Here is a 5,702-nt window from a genome sequence, read left to right as displayed (position 1 = left end):
TGTTTTCCTCCTCCTCCATCCCTCCCTTCCTCTTTTCCTTCCTCCTCATCCTTCTCCTCCTCTCCTCCTCCCCCCCTTCTCCCCCTGCTCCTCTCTTTTCTTTCTGGCATTGCTCATGATTTGTTTGATTAGATGGTCTACATTTTTTGTTTATGGAACAAAACAAGTGACTTTTCCACTTAAAACTATTATAAACAAAGAGATAGCATAACTATACAAATATGTGCAAAAGATACATTCTCCTGTTCTTGGTTTTAGTGCCACCATTCATGGATTTAAGCATGCTAGGCCAGCACTCTACCTCTAAGCTATTTCCTCAGCTGTCACAAGAGTCACAGTATGTAATAAATGAAAACTGCCAAAAAAATCTTAAATTCTTTAACATGCCTTCTATTTTATGATGATTGGAAAATTCTGAATCTTATATTTATATTAAGAAAGAAATTCACTAGCCATATGAAATGAGTGTACGCACTTCATTTTTGTTCAAATTAATTACAAGTATTTGACATATCTTCTTTGAAATAATGACATTGGTTGGTGTAGATATATTAATTGAAGCATTTGACATGCATGTTGTTTATATATAGTGATATTTGAAAATGGTACTAAAAGATATGTGTTTGCATGAACTCTGGTTTTCTTATAACAAAAACTCAAGAAATAGACAAAAAAGTGTGTCCACTAACATAGGTACATGTCCAATTCTCACACTTTATGGTTTTACAATCAAAATAATCATTAAGAAAAGTAAATATCAACAAACATCTGTAAAAATGCTTATATTTCTCTAGAATTTTCAATTTCAATTATGATGCATTTTACTTTTCAACTAGCAGGAACATTTTAGATTATAGAAGTTTTTAGATACAATTTGATGATAGTCATTCAACATTTTATTGTCTATCATCTAGAGTGTAGTTGAATTTTTACAAAACATAATGCCTAGATCTTATACATTTTATACACTTGAACACATGCTTAACAGGAAAATAATGATGATGCATATTAGCCCATAAGGTGATGATATTGATGACAATAAGATTTAATTTATTAGGCTTTCATATTAAAGAATATTCAACATTTGGTGTTGTTTGATCTAATAATTTGCCATCACATGCCCAATATTTAGTAAACCATTCTGAAACAGTATATAAAATTTAGCAATAATAATAATTTCATTTTTCTTTTATTTTGTATGTCCATATAAATACCAATTAAAAATGAAAATACAAATATAAATTTGAAATTTTTCAAAAGTAGTTTATGTCCTCTGTAATTACATAAACTATATTTCTTATCTTTATTTATTGATAAAAGGCCTACTGTAATAAGGAAGTATGCTTTTCTACACTTATGAATATTCATTTATTTGAAACACAGGTTAACTATCTTCTAACCTATAGCCTACTGTCAGAAAACAGTGCTATGTAAGTAGGAATGTTCTCTGCCCTGGTGGCAAATTCTTTGCCCATGTTTTTTCTGGTTGTAAAAAAATCATTGTTTCCTTCTACTCAGGCAGTTTAGCGTAACAAAAAGAATTATATGTAGAAAGCTTATCCCCATATTCTCAGTCTCTATTCTGCTTTGTTATTTATTATACAGAAGTATTAGAATTGCAAACCTTAGAAACTGGTTAATTATATTTTTTACCAGTTGGTTAGTATATTTATTTTCTCTCTTGAAATCAAACCATGGAGTTCTTGAGTGGGAAGCAACGCTCAGTGTCTATGCTACTTCCTTGGCTCTGCAGCTTATTTATTAGTTTGGTAGTATGTTTAGATGACCTTAAACTTGCAACCTGCCTTCATGTTCTGAATACTGTGCCTAGTGGTCTGCACATGTGCAAAAATAGCTGCATTGTAAGTGTGGCTACTATGATTTCCTAACATTACTGCAAATATGTCTTCATTAAAGTAGAATAAAAGTAGCATATGTCACTACAGGTTCATAAGAAATTGGGTCATCATTCTAATGATTCTACCATTTGCAAAGCCCTGGTAACCAGGATGGCCTCACTATGTCTTAAATTTAGAAAAAGACATGAACAAATAAAGAGAAGTGCTCTTTTTTCCTTTGGGTGTACAAATTGAGGAAGGTATACAGAAACTCACTTAAAAATTACTCACAAAACTAAAGCTACCAGGAGTGACTACTGAGTTGAGTTTCTAGCAAGAATGCTATTGATCTGATAATATTCACAATTTTTATTGCCAGTCCTGTGCAGTTGTCAAAAACCAGTGTCCACATAGTTACTGCTAGTTTCCCAACAAGGATTACCTCAGATTGACTAACAACACAATTAAGGTAGTATGTATTAAATGATCAGAGACCCTCTCATCCCCCCAAACCAAGACCCATGCTTAAATAATACAGTGGAGAAGAACCGTAGATCAGGATACAAGAAAATAAAGAATTCAATAGATGTAAAAATTGATGATTGGAAAAATTCCATAAATTTGTAACTACATATTTGGGGTAAGTATTGGAACTTTAGGTTAAAGCCTCCATTATGCTACAGACACTATATTATAGGCTCAGGGGAGCTGAGCTTTTAATGTTAGATGGTCATTCTCCCACTGACTCCTCAGTGCTGGAACTAGTGACCTGAGCCACCATGCAGACTCTAAATACTTAGATATGATGTTAAGGTGCTCTAACAATACTAAAACTGAGCCAGATTAAATTCCAAAGTGGAGGGAAAGGTGATCACCAAGTCCCATCTGCAGCTGAGAAGCCACTGACAAGTGATAATTGCTGGGAGATGGAGAGTTTTTTTTTTTTTTTAGGAGTGGAGCCCCTGGTTGTCGAATTCATGTACCAGTTAGTTTCCTCAAACCCAGGCACACAGGGGAAGCACAAATTGTACTCAATGCATTTATTTAAAAGGAGGATATGAAGTTGGGGAAGAGAAGTGGAGGGCAGACTTAGGAGGGGTTGGGGGAGGGATGAATATGATCAAAATTCATTGTATGAAATTCTCAAAGAATAAAAACTTTACATATATTATTCACACATATTGCTTAAAATTGAATATTTATTTGTCTGTCATTGAAACTCAGAAGAGGTCCTTGACTATTGAAACACTTCTGTCTTGTTTTGTTTTCCTTGAGACAATGTTTTTCTATAAAGCCCTTGCTGTCTTGAAACTACCCACTTAGATCAGTCTGGCCTCCATCTCAGAGAGATCTACCTGCCTCTGGCTCCACCTCCCAGGTGCTTGGATTAATAGTGTATGCCACCATGCCCAGCTAGTTCTATTATCTTAAACATGAGTCTTTACCTCTAAGTCCTCATTGACCAGGGTGGCCTTAATAATTCTTGAACTACTGAAGGAAGGGGAGGCTATGTTCATATTTCCTTTTTTTGTGTACAAACTGGAAAAGTTATAGAGTACTCCTAGGAATAATACTGCACATAAAATATAAGCAGAAGCCTAAAGCAACTAACTAGGAAGTGGTATTGTAAAGGTAAGTTCTAGCTCTACCAATATGTGAAGAGCTAAGATTCTCACTTCTTATTACCAGATGACTTCAGTTGTCACAACCTAGAATGTCAGCACGTTACTACTTAATTTTCCTGCCAAGGTCCTCCTCAGATAGATATTAAAGCACAAGCATCCATGGAATAGCATCTTAAGGCAAACCTACACATCATCTTACACAGACTGAGACTGAACAAAGGAAAATGTAGAATACTAGAACTTATAAATAACACAAATATAAAGATCATTGATTTGAGAAAAATAAACATTTTAGAAGCATTCATGTTCATCCTGTCCATATACAGCAAACCCTCACCTCAGGACTACAGACTGACTTACTAATATTGAGGGATGTTATTGGTATTTCATGAGGTATAATTCTAGCTAATAAATGGTTGCCTCAGTTTTTTCACTGAAAAACAGTCATCTGAGATTTCTAACAATAAAAAAACTGCTGTGACTTCCTAAATAGCTTTGAAAGATGAGATAAGAAAATTATTCATTAAAAACACTTGATATGTCCATAGAAAAATTCAATAATAATATATACTATAAAAGGCTCAGTATGGTTGTGCAAAGTAATAATTCCAATGAGGAGAGTCCTGGCTTGGGGATTTACTTGGAGGCCTGAGTAAAAGCATGATGAACCCACAGGATTATCACCTCAAGCCTTGTGAGAACACTCCAAGGTGACCTGACCCTCGCCCCGTGTTGTCCCACCCAGTGAATTCCCCATTTATTTGTTCTCACTGTACAAAGCCTGCCCAGTCCCTCCTGGAGTGGACTCAGATATGGTTGGCCTCACCTTTAAGATGACTGGCTATGGTGACACTCGTAGAGCCCAGTGATTGGTACCTATTCCCTATAAAGCCTGCTACACTTCCTGATAAACTTTAGATCTGTGTCATAGAACCTGGTCTCTCCCATGTCTGCATGTCATCTAACTGATGCTGTTGCCTCACCCCGGATCCCTGAGGACCCACTATAATGGAACATTCCAGCATATGGTAGCCTGAGGCAGGAAGATCAAGAATCCATGGTCAACCTGATCTATAATGTGATTTTCAAGCCACTCTAATTTACAGTGTGGAGTATAGAGAAAGCTCTATTTGAAATACCCAATCAAAGTAAATAAATAATTAATACACACTTGGTCATTTGCAACATTTAAAAAATTGCATGCAGTGATGAAAAATATAAAGCATATTGTAAAATGTTCAAGAAAATGTAAAGAAATTCATTAAGATCAGCATGTCCTGTTATGACTCAGCGTGAGATTGACCCCATTAGTCTCTGATACCCCAATGGATTGAGTCTACTAGAGTTCATCAGTTATCAATATTCTCTGTAAAGCTCAATAGATTACCTATTGTTTAAAGGACAGGTGTGAAAAAAAGAGACAAATCACAACCAATATGTATTAGAAATGAAAAGTATAATCATGTATTCCAAGACACATACATGTTATTAATGATGATGTAAGACTATTCATGAACACTATAACCATAAACAATCTACTGAGTTGCAATTGATTCATGAAACCTGTAAACTTTCCAAGATAATAAGAGTTTTGATAATTAAAGATAATGAATTGTCAGTTTTAAAAAGTTTATAACGTTCCAGACATTGAATAGAAGCAATGTTTAAGGTCAGACTTGTGTGGAGCCCGCAGAACCAGAGTTATATTAGTAAAGCACAGAAAAGTTCTCTTTCTGTTTTCCTCTTATGCTGTCTTCTCTCCAGCTCCACTTGACCTTATGCACAGTATCCTGTAATGAGCTAATTAAAAAGAGAAAAGTTGTGACAGGTTTAAATTGTTTTGTATTTTATGCGGAAACTTTCTGAAAGCAGACCTCTCTGACAAGGTAGCTGCATTCTGGGATGTCCCGAAAGGAGTATGATGAAAGGGAAAATTTCGACTTGGCACATTCAGCTGTTTGAAAGAAAAATGGACAGAGATACTATTGTGTACTATCCACGGGCTGAAACCAACGGTTTGGATGTTTAGAAGTTTGGCAGGAATTAGAGTTTTAAGTTGATTAGGAGAAATCTGGAGGAGATATAGCTATAGATTTGAATAGCTTGTGAAATGAAGGTATCTGTGCTCCATCTTATGTTTACAAATTGTGACCTTATGAGGTAGAAATGTCTAATGCCCAAATTGATGGGGTAAGTCATCAAGCAGTGAAAACAGGATTTTAATAAATCAAAAAGCTTC

This window comes from Nannospalax galili, unplaced genomic scaffold (genome assembly GCF_000622305.1).
Source record: "Nannospalax galili isolate Female #2095 unplaced genomic scaffold, S.galili_v1.0 scaffold6527, whole genome shotgun sequence".
NCBI lineage: Eukaryota > Metazoa > Chordata > Mammalia > Rodentia > Spalacidae > Nannospalax > Nannospalax galili.
Note: the sequence above shows the minus strand (reverse complement) of the source record.